This window comes from Maylandia zebra, linkage group LG14, assembly GCF_041146795.1.
Source record: "Maylandia zebra isolate NMK-2024a linkage group LG14, Mzebra_GT3a, whole genome shotgun sequence".
NCBI classification, from domain to species: domain Eukaryota; kingdom Metazoa; phylum Chordata; class Actinopteri; order Cichliformes; family Cichlidae; genus Maylandia; species Maylandia zebra.
This window is the reverse complement of record NC_135180.1, coordinates 35,392,772-35,405,323: the sequence shown is the minus strand read 5'-3', so window position 1 is coordinate 35,405,323 and position 12,552 is coordinate 35,392,772.

Here is a 12,552-nt window from a genome sequence, read left to right as displayed (position 1 = left end):
TGTTTACCAAAGTAATCTAGAGTGAAATGTGAGGCCGTCTGGCGGGTTGGTTGCTCTGCTCTGCAGAAGGACAATGATCCCAAGTGTGTGCAGACCCCTGAGGAACAACGTTTTAGAAGTCAAGATTTTTCATTCTTGACAATAAAATATATTTCATGGTAAGACAGTTATGATTTAAACCATTGTATTGTTTTATCAGAAAATATTTTAGCATGGTTATAAATAAAAATATCATAATTTAATGTGACAAAGCGCTTTTAAAACTGTAAAGACTGCCCTGATTAGGTCACATTTATCTTTGACTTGGGTCTTTCTTAATTTGGCCTGAGGAGGCTGTGGTGCAGATGTTTATCAAAATTTGGGACATCTGCACGTGAACTGCCTTCAATAAACTTTGGTTTGTATTGTAATATCTATTCTCAACTTCTTCTCCATTATAATTTATTTATAAAACATCAAAACAGCTAAATAGGTTTATATTTTTAGTAATGACAAAACTGAAAGTAAAGTAAAGACAGTCTGGAAAACCCACTAAATTTAAAATCACAAAAACATTCTTCACTCTTCAGCACAGCTGAAGTTTTCCAGATAAGATCCGTGGGATGGAATATGGTGATCCAGACTTCTGAGAACATGCAACCTCATTGCTGAAATAGGGAAATGTGGAGCGCTGTCATCTGCTTTTAGTATGATGCGTTGGGTTTTTTTGTATTGTTAAGTGGATGACCTGTACTGATAGTGGTGTTTTCCCAGAGTTCCCTCACACTCTGAGTTGTGCGTTCGGCGTATCTGTTATCAGTAATCTGCTTAGCTCCCTGTTCGGGGAAACTACCTGTGGTGAGAGTATATTTAGAAGACGTGATCCTCTTAGAGGACGACTTCAGCTTGGATTTGGACTCTGATGGTCTGTGAGCCGCAGTGCTCGCAGTGCTGGTCCTGCGCCTGTGGGGGCGCAGTGTGAGAAGGGTGACGTTGGTGGCCAGGCTGAACTTTCAATCTCCATTCACAAGATCTCTTATGTCTCTCTCTTTTGTGCCCGTCTGTCTCGCTATCATGAGAGTCTCTAAAAAAATTCCCACATGCTGCACGCTGAAGAGTGGAGGACACAGATGTTAAAGGACTAAAGGGATTTATTGCACCCAGAGGACTGGGAATTACTATTAAAGAGCTTCTTTGCTTAAACAATTAACCAACTAATCCCATCATCTGCGTTAAATAAAAGTAAAGAACATATTACTGTCCTGTGGTCGTTGCCTCTCCCAGGCGCCCACGCTCTCCAGACAGGGAGTCTGTCTGTCTCTGTGAGCTGCTTGTTGGAAGCCGATTCAGATAAGAGTGTCTGTTAACGCCAGAAATACACAAATGTAAACTCCACCTCTCATTTCTCCTCTTTGTCTTATTATTATGTTGGGACAGCCAAGCTGATCATTTTAACACAACTGCCAGAAAGTCCTTCTGAACTCTGTGAAAACTGCAACTGAATCCTGCAGCAGATCCAGCTCAGAGACTTATTAGACGTTATTAGGCTTATTTTGAATCCTCGTGTTTGGCAGGAAAGTAGGAACTGTGTGCGCTGAACCGAACAGAGCAGCAAAGAAAATGCCACATACATACATAGTTCTGTTCATTACCGTTAGTAGCACACGGTAGTAGTTTTTATCCACAATACACACAAAAAAACCCTCAGATGCTGTGTTGTAACCTGATTAAAGCTTATTTTATTAAATAACAGACTCAAACTTTGACCTGATTCATAGCCGTCTAATCCTAATCCCACTGGATATTACTTTGTTGTTATGATTGTTGTGTAAACAAGCAAACAATTCAAAGACACTGGATAATCTGAGGTGTCGCATGGACCAAAACATAACGTCCCTGAGGTGTTCTATTGGATTTAGGCCAGACATTGTCGTGGACCAGGAGGAACCCTCTGCACAGCTTCTCTAGACCCTTTAACGTTTGTCACGTGTGCTCAAGGTAACCCTGCTGTCATGTGTGAAAAGCACAGTGGTGCACCTGGTAATTCTGGTATTCTGTGCCAAATGCAAGTCGGGCTCGATGGTGCTGGGCAGTGAGCACAGGGTCCACCCTCGTGAAGTACGCTTCTGATTGTTTGGTCAGAGACATTCTAAGCTGCATTTTGTAGCTCTGGCAGTGCTCATCCTGTTCCTCCTGTCACTAAGAAGCAGATACTGGTCCCGCTGACTGGTTAAGGATCTTCTACGGCTCTGCCCAGCTCTCATAGAGTAAGCACCTGTCTCCTGGAATCTCCTCCATGCTATTGAGCTTGGAGACACAGCAAGTCTTCTGGCATCGGCTTGTATTTATGTGCCATCCTGGAGGAGTTGGACTACCTGTGCATCCTCAGCAAGCATGTGCCTGTAGGGTCCAGGTATCACCTCATGCTACCAGTAGTGACCATGACCCGAGTCAAATGCAAATCAAGTGAAATAACAGTCAGAAAAGGTGAGAAGGGAGGAAATTTCTGTGTCCCTCACCTGTAAAATCATTCCTGTTTTGAGGTTTGTTCCATTGTTGCCCGTCTCGTGCAGCTGAAACTGATTAACAGCGCCCTCTGCTACTTACCGACCAGATCGGTATCCCAGAAATTTAACTGACGCTGATTAAAACCTGTTCCTTTAATTTTTTTGAGCTAATGTCAATGCTATGTGGTCCGTGTGATCAGTAGAGTAACAGCCAGTTGGGAATGTTTCAGACTGACCATATTAGGCCTCATGTAATGCGTTTTTGGGAGAAAATGTACAGAAAATGCAGGAAATGATAAAAAGTTCAAACGTGTGGAATGTCCCTTTAATGTTATTTTTATGTGCTGAGGAAGAGGTGCGCCATCAATCTGTTTCTGCTCCTGCTGAGGCATGTTGCCAGTTTGTGACCTCTACACAAACTGGCAACATGCCTCAGCAAACTGCACCTGGTGGGATACAGCAAATTGATATCCAACTGAGTTTAACACCTCTATTTTCTGCTGATGCTTTCTGCAAACATCAGCTATTTTAAAAACATATTGTTGTTGTTTACAGTAATTAAAAGTCTGAATCCTTCTTGAGGGAATCAGACTTACAATGTATCAAATCATATGATAGATCACTTAAAGTTTGACGTATTTGATCCACCAGGAATCAGATTAACACGAGTTCTGCAACAACGTTTTTTGTTGGAGATGGTGAAGGAATCGTGACCGGTTCTCCTGCATGAGAAGAAAAGTCGAGAACAGGACGCTCCCTTCTGTGTCAGCTCCACCTGCTGCGTCAGAAGGATTTTCTTTAAAACTCGCCTGGTGCCACTTCTTGCATCTTCTGTTACTGCGCTGACTCCACCCATCTGGTGCTCCAGAAAATGTAAGCACACAGCTACACCCGATGAGTTTCATACAGCCTATCGTGACGTCAGAAGACCCTAAGAACAAATGATTTCTGAGAGACTCTGACAGCTAAAAGACTTGGCAGTGTTCACTGTGGCCTTCAGCTGCAAAGTTTCCGATGAATAGATCAGCAGTGTGAGGTTGGGATGAACAAACTGACATCACTGTGCTGGTATGTATCTGTTCAACATGTGACTGGAGCCTTTGTGGAAGACACATGCTTGTGCCTGTGCACATAAGTGCCTGTGTGTGTTCCTATAGATCAGCCTCACAGCTCAGTATCTGTGTTGTATCGGCCTTCGTGTGTGTGGCTGTTTGTATTAATCATCATTTCACTTACAGTAAATACAACCCTGAGATCATTTTTTGTGACAGTGTAGCAAAGGGTGGGTTTGATATCAAACTCATCTGGATTAGATAATCCTGACCAGAATGAACCCTTAGACTCACTCTCCCTTTAGTTATCTGCAATAGGCCTTGGCTGCTGGGGGCTTCCCATGATGCACCGAGTGTTTCTTCTTCAATCTCCTATTTGTTTATACACCATGTTGTATTCGATCATTAGTTATTACTAATCTCTAAATCTCTTCCACACTGTTTGTGTTGCCCTTTTGCCCTCCCTCACCTTCGATCGTTCACTGCAGATGGCCCCGCCCCTCCCCTGGTCCTGCTGGAGGTTTCTTCCTGTTAAAAGGGAGTTTTTCCTTCCCACTGTCACAAAGTGCCTTCTCACAGGGGGTTTGTGTCAAAACTGAGCAGTTTTGGACTAATATTATAATATATGTATTTTGTATTGCTGTCCCTCGTTCTCCCTGCATATGTGTCTGTGTGGGTGTGGCCCTGGCAGGTGATTGGCCACACCTGAAGACCATGTGACACCTGCAGCTGATCAGGCCTCGTCGGAGGAGCTACTTGATAGTGTGGTGGAGCTCTCTCCGACGCTGGATCATTGCGTGGCTTCACGTTAGTCTCTCGACCAGTTCTTAGTTTGAGTCTCCTGCATTATTGCATGTCTGACAGCTGCCTCTCTCTTATGTTCCCAGGAGTAGCGAGAGACGAGAGGGCAGCGAGCATGGGGTGCTCATCACGGAGAAGCGGAGACAGGAGCACTAACACTGGGAAGAGGACACGTCACGGGAGTCGGGAGAGCACGGGATTTATTGTCATGTTTTTCCATCACTGTAAATAAACGCACTGTTTATACACAGAGCACCGCGCCTGGGTCCTCATTCCCCATATCCCCACGGTCTGCCAGCCAGACCATGACAGTTGGTTGAATATTGGGTTTTTTAAGATTATTATTCAAAGGTTGTTACGACCCGGCTCAAAAGCCGCAACATAAAAAGCACACTAGTGACCAACCACAAAATAGAGAGTTATGGCCACACAATGATCACATCAAGGGTGGCTCAGCACCCCACAGTGTTATTGCCATCACCTGGCCAACAACACTCACAAGTGATCCAACAAAATAGCCATATTCCCCACAACACTAAAGGTCACATCACAAAACGCTCACCTCACAAGGATCTCATTAGCATCTATCAACACTGACATATGCACACACATGGTGTACACACAATGCCAACTTAAAAACAGCCTACCTGCCTCAGCTACAGACCATAATCATGAATAGTCTCAAACCTCCTACCAAGTTTGGTGCCACTGATTTACTATGTGCAACTCCCAGCCTAAAACACTAAAAACAACAAAACCCTTACTTTTCCTACCCTAGTCTTCAGTGGTGTACCAGGCTCGAGGCAACTTTAAACGCGAACTCGAGAGCAGGCAGCAGACCAGAGATACAGTCTCCTACCAAACTCTGAAGCGTACCCCCACCCAGGATAGCCACCAAACACAATAAACTAAAACAATAAAGCAAAACAACAAACAAGTGCTTCGATGGAAGGGCAGCACAGCCACCCAGCTGAAACACACTTACTAAAGGGAGTTTGCACAATTACAGTGACCACCATCACTCACCCACTTAAAAGCAAAACAAACTGACATTCAGTCTCCACTAAAATGTCCAAATATCCCGGACGAGCCCCCACTTATGTTACGACCCGGCTCAAAAGCCGCAACATAAAAACAGAGATGAATAACAGAGTGTGGGTGAGAAGAGGTTTCATCCTAAAATGGAAAACCAGGTTGGCTAAAATGGCTGGTGCCACCAAGGCAAAGACTAGTGCACTGCCGGGAAGCTTGCCTCAGGTATGCTTCTATCCACACCTGACTAGGTGTGGCCAATTAGCACCAGCTGAAAACACTGAGACTATTAGAAGCTGCAGAGGGACGTAACAAAGGTCTTTAACTTACAGTACAAAGAACCTTGAGTGCTGGAAATACTCACTGTATGTTCTGATTGAATTACCTTGAATGAACGCGACATGTGGACGAAAGAAACCCTGCAATTCTGCATGTTTTCATGCAGAATTGTGTTACTTCTGGACCACACCGTCCATTTCAGCCAATTCCTACCAACATCAGCTGATGGCTCAGCTGATACCCTTCAACAGATCCAATTGGTAGACATACAGGTGGAGCTGTTCAAGCTGCTTTAAGCGTAATTTATGGTTCCACAAATGTGTCTGTCTGCATAAGTGTGTCTGTTTGTATAGTGAACGTGAAGCTACTTTGCAACCCACCTCCTCCCTGGATGCCATATCTGACTTGTTGCCACTGAGGCCTGCTCTGTTCGGTGCTGGGATCTTGATGCTACTTTCGGACTCACGCTTTCCACATGTGCACATGGAAAAACAGAATCATGTATATGCAGATGGAAATAACGACGTCCCTTTGACTACAGTGGTCCTGATGTTTTGGTTGCTTCTGTCTGTGAAGCCTCCACTTAGATGTTTTTAAAGACTGCTGGATTATTATGGAGACCTTTAGACCCCCCAGAGTGTCGTGGGAACTCTGCTCCTGATGCTGTCAGCGATATCTAACTGGGACTTGGACTTTACAGGCGGATAATGTGAGATGATGAAATCAACAGCTGATTGATTTAACACATTATCTGAAAAACAAACCAACCAACAAACAAACAAACGATCAGACTTCAAGGAGAACTGAGAGCCTGAGCACATGTATGTTATGTTGTTTTGCATAAGGGTGAGAGTGTGTGTGAGATAACAGCATTTAGCCCCCACTTCATCAAACTAAGAGTCTGGGATTGTCAAGTTTGCAGTTCCCACGAGGCCTTGATGCACACACACACACACACACACACACACACACACACACACACACACACACACACACACACACACACACACAGGCAGTCATACTGCATTCCCTAGGCTCTTCTAGCCTCTTATCCTAACTCTCCACAATGCATGCCTGACCCGAACCTTTACCCTAAGCCTGACCTAAAACTCTTTCTTACCTGAACCCAGGAACCAGGTCCTAACCCTCAAACAGCAGTTTGAAGGCAGAAAGTGGGAAGCCTTCCAAAGGTCTATAACTCCAAACTGGTCCCCACAAGATAAACATTTACGCCGCTTCCTGTGCCTGGTGTAAAAAAAAAAATTCCTCCCATTGCTGCTCCCATCCTGGGAAGACTCCTCCTTTCTTTTCCTTTTTAAAAATTTACTTTCCTCCCTTGTCCTTTTTATTTTCCTCATTTTCTTTCCTTTCTCTCTTTCTTTCCTTGTGCTCAGGTTACTACAGTTCATGGTTTGATGGTCACTGTCCTTGCTGCCATCAAAACAAACTCTTTTCATATCTCCTTCCGTTTTCCTCTTCATCCTCTGTACTGGTCCCATTCCTCCTCCATGATGGATCGCTTGTGCAACTAAACAATGCTGTGCTTTCCTGTCAGAGCCAAAAGGAACATCACATTCTCAGCCCGGCCAGAGTCTGAAAAAAGAAAAACGTTTTCCTCTCTACACTGATAACCATCCTGAAACTGACATTTAATGTCATTCTTCAAATGCTGTGCGGATTTTGGGAGAGAGCTCTTAGAGATATAAAATCCTGGAGTATGTTTTCAGCAAATATGTAAACATCTAAAAGTTATTAAGCCAAAACCCTGAGTGTAATCTGAGATAGTTTATTAGACTGTTTATTTAGAAAGGGACAGTCAACAGAGTCTGTGCAATGCAGCGCAGATGTCTTGAGAATCAGGGGCTGGATGTTTTCAAAATAAGATCCTGTTTTTAATGTAGACTTTTCCTCGTGAAGTTTTGTGATGTCCTAAAATTTAAGCCTGTGATACAAACTGTCTGAAAGTGTGTCACCATGCACCTCGGCTGAAACAGGAGGAAAGTTAACCGAGTATTGTCTTTCATCTGGACCTTTAAGGCTAAAGTAAATCACCCCGTCAGTACAAAAACAGAATTTTATACCTGCCGACCTGTTATCGGTGGCATTTTCATGGATTCAGCAGGAGGAAATGGAACAAATGTTTTCATGACAAAGTAACAAAGTGTCTAAAGATACAGTTTAAAATTGGTTCTTTATGTTAGGTGTCTTTTTTGATCCTTAAATGATTCATAGATCAGTGTTGAGTGGCTTAATGAGCAAAAGAAACATTCACCTGAAAATGGTCGGGTACAAGGACTACTAAACGTCACCTTTATAAACCTGTGGAAGAAAAACTGGAAAACAGGGGAAAAGAACCTTTGTTACTTCCAGTGCAGGACGTGTCACTGCCTGAAACAGTTTAAATGTGCTATTTTTCCCAGTGTCATCTTGTCTGGGTTGCTGTGGCTCAGGATGATGAATGCTTTGTCAAATCACAGGTATGATGGTTTGACCCTCGCATGGAGGTGAGGGAAGCCAAAGTATGGATGGAGCAGACTTCAGCAGGTCTAGGCTGTATATAGTTGCCGTATACGTGTGAATCACTGAAGGAGAAAAAGCTCGTAAATAAATACACCCACTTACCGACTGTATATGTAAGATGGCTATCGCCACGGTGACGTCACCATTGGTTTTAGACTCAGCGTTTGTGTTTTTGCTGCTACGGTGTTAGTTAATGGAAGTCGAAGGTGCCATTTTTGGACAAAAGGGTGGCGTGTGAAGCTAACAGGTAACGCTAGCGAACTTGATTAGCAAGCAGCCCTCCACAGATGGATGCACAGACACACACCTCTGTTAATCAGCAGAGAACTACGCCTTCTTGGATCAAAACACTTGTCACTTGACAGCCTGGATGAGTTATAAAAATATTTGCACTGCACAGTTTTTATGAAGGAAGAAACAAATTTTCCACCAGAATATAAACAAATTTATTTCAGCTGTAAAGTAGTATTTCAACATGGGCGTCATCACACGTTGGAAGTCAGCCTCAAAGAGGAAGTGCTGTTTTTGGCCCTTCCACGCTGGCCTTATTTTTCAAGCCTAGAGGTTCATTAAATCATTTTAAGACCCAAAACATAGAAATATCAATGATTCTCATCTGCTTAAGATTTATTTGTAGTAATTATTACATTAAAATCTTAAATTACATTTGTGAAAAATGTCCCATGTGTCTGACTGGAATATAAAGCGGGTAGCTGATGTTATTTTTTTTCACCCAAGTGTTCATGACTCTAGTTTGTCTGATTGCGCGATCAGGACGATATCGCCTGAGCAAAGAATGCCTCGGCGTTGTTAAAGCATGCCGCAGCATGCCGATGGAAAATACACACAGTAGCTTTGAATGACCCTAAACCATTTAACACAATCATCTTCAGCTAAGTTTTCTGGTAAGAGCAGGAAAACGAACCAATTAAAATATTTTTTAAATGAAGATGACAGCACGACCTGCCATTCAGAAAGCTGCCAAAGCTACGTGAACACATTTCAGAGGCTTGAACACACATTCCTCAAACGGAGCTGCAGCTCACCGACTTTTATTAAACTCCGGGGAATCGTTTCAGATGACGTCGGCACAGCTTGTAGTGTTGCACGAGGCCTCCGTTCCCAGAGACTCCCAACATCAACATCTCAACTTCCTGTTGTGGAGCAAACTGAACCAGTCCACAGGCCAAATTTAAAAGTAGCTATCCACAGCTGGCGTGTTCCCAGAACCGCGCTCACGCACGCAGAAATACACACATACAAACACACACTTAAACAGACAGTGCAGTAAACATTGGCACCGGACTTTGGACTCGCCTCTGTTGGATGTTTCTTAAGAATGGAGATACACACTTCTTAATCCAAATGACACAAACACACACAGACATGCACACACATACGCTGGATTTAGCACATGCACATAAGCACCGGTTGCTTCTCAGGCCTGATGTTTTACAAGATAAACATTGGTGACTGTTTTAAAGCTTCCTCTGCTTTTCCTACGCTTCACACACAAACACACACCTTAGCTGCCCTGGAAACGTTCCAGGACCAACAAAGCATGCTGGATGTTTGTTTGTCTTGTATTTCAACTATTGAGGTTCCCAGGTTTATGCTGTCTGTCAATCACTCGCATATAAACACACGTGTTTGGACTGTAAACTCGACTACTCTTCATATAGCCCCTGAACCTGCCGCTAACATGAAACTAATTGACCTTAACCCTTGAACTGAACCTCAAAGGAAATGTTTGATATTTTGGGAAATCCACCTATTTATTTTTCAGCCGAATGTTAGATGAGAAAACTTGGAAACTGGAAAGCTGGAAAGTTTTTTTGCATCGATAGATTGAAAATCTGTAAGTTCTGTAAAAAATGAGGCTACTTCAGAATTCCAGTTCCTCTAATGGCCACATAAGGCTGACTCCAAAACTCCGTAATGGTAAAAATCCCAGAAATAAACAACTGCAGTTTTGGTCTCTAGTGAATGGGAGATTTTTTTAACTATATAACTCACTTATTTAATTTACATTAAGGCTTGAACCCATGCATTAGTCTGCTTTGATGAGTGCTTCAGGTGTAGTGATTAGTAAATAGTGCCTACAGGAGAGCGCCATCTAGGCCGCAAGGCAAACAGCGAATATGGCTGATACTGGTGAACGCTCACATAAACTGTGATGTCACCGCAGCCCCATAAACGATTTTAATGGCACCTCAGAACCAGACTTACTGCAGCATACGCCTCATGATTGCAACTCAGAAAAAACAGCATCAGTGCTGGTTTAGGAAAAACAGCAACAACTGTCTTGATGATCGAGGTGCATGAGGCAAAACGGCCGCACGTGTCAGCTGTGATGTCACTTTTAACCCCTGAGTGCCAGTGTGATAAGCTCAAGCATAAACTCATTTTAAAATCTGAACTGTGTCTATCAGCCGTCTTTGTGGTGTTTGTTCCTTTAATGTAATTAAACGCATGCCTCCCTGAGCCTGGTTCTGCTGGAGGTTTCCTTCCTGTTAAAAGAGTTTTTCCTTCCCACTGTCACCAAATGCTTGGTTATCAGTGGTTGTTGGGGGTTTCTCTCTACTAGGTTCTTTATCTTACCTTTTTTTTTTTTGGCCTTTTACAACTTTATTTGACAGATACAGTGGAGAAAGGACAGGAAAGCGAGGGCAGAGAGAGAGGGGAAGACATGCAGCAAGGGGCCGCAGGTCAGACTCGAACCCTCTTATCTTATCTTATCTTACCATAAAGCATTTCGAGGTGACTGTTGTTGTGATTTGGCGATATATATGAATAAAAATGAAATAATAGGACTTTTGTGTGTTTAATTGTACCAACACACCTCCAGTTTTGTTGAGTGCACTTCCAGTATTTTAAAAGTGTGTTGACACTAGCGGGCAAGCTTTCTTCTGCCAGCTCATCTGAATTGCACTTCGACCCTGAAACACCCCTGTGAGGAAGTGAGCACCATGCTACACATCCTCACCTTCGAGATTTCAAAATGAATTTCTGGACGCATACGTACAGCCTGTTTCCCTGCTTCATTCAGGCACAGCGATAAGTAGAAAAGCAATCATCCGGCCGCTTCCCTTCCTCTCTTTCTCTGCTGCTATTTATTTCGGTGTGTTTGTTCCAGGAGGGCGGGGGCTCTGACCCTCCACATGACCTCTGAGCCTTGACAGAGAAGAGGAGGGGGAAAAGAGGAAGGAGTGCAGGGAGAGAGGGAGGAACGCAGGGAGACCAAAGAAGAGGAGAGCATTGTGGGAAAGGAAGGAGGCTGAAGAGGCTGGAGGAGCAAGGTTTATGTCTAATGCAACGACACACTGCAGTTGTCGAGGTGAACGTATGTATTTGTGTAAGCGTGCACGTCTCTGTCAAGCATTTATGTTAACAGCTGAATATTTTAAGGCCACAGTGACACATTTACGGTGTCCTGTGTTTTCATGCCCTCAGTCCTCTTACATCATTCACTGTTTTGGTTTCCACCGCCGGGCGACTCTCTGAGAAACCCAGCTGGAAAAATGGCGTGACATTTACAGTGTCAATCTGCAGGGAAGCCCAGTGGCACATGAAGCACTTTAACTTAACTCCCCACAGTTCAAAGCCACGCCAGCTGATTTTATCTGGCTAATTTGATCCATGTGGTTATTTTTAAAGGAGCGGTGCACTGTTCACTGCTGAATTTACTTGTTCTCTGATATTTTATGTCTTCAGTCTGAGGATGTTCAAGATAATTTATCAAAGGGGCTTCCTGTGTTGCAACAACAGATAGATTAGGTTGATTTAAATATTTATAGTAGTTTATCCACAGGCTTATTTTATACTCTAAGTGGATACAAGTCACTACATGATGAGCAGGCAGTGACCTCACATCCAGCCCTCGTGTCAGCATTTGGTTGAACTAAACACATTTTAAAGCATCCAGTTTTTCCAGTATTGTTTTATTTTACACGCGATGACCGATTCGCTGCAAAAACCAGACTTACATTTACTGTGATATGATGGTTCGTAACAGATGCTGGATAAATATGGCAATGACCAAAATCCCAAACTAAAGGCTCTCAAACTGTCTACAACACAGCCGGTGACGTCACAGCGGCTGAGTCAGCCTTTTTTTCATGCAATCTACATGTTATCAATTTCACAAAGCTCCCTCCAATAGCACATGAGAGACTACTTTAATTATCAGGGCAGTTATTTTGGAGCTGAAAATAATCTTCAACAATGACTGGTACATAAAAACCGCATCTATAAGCTCAGCTGACACATTTCATTTTAAATAAATGAATAAAGCTTGAAAACTTTCTTAGCTTTGCCCAAAAAAAAAAGTTTGAAAAAGCTTTTATCCCCTCGAAGTTAAATTTCGACCAACATTCTACCGT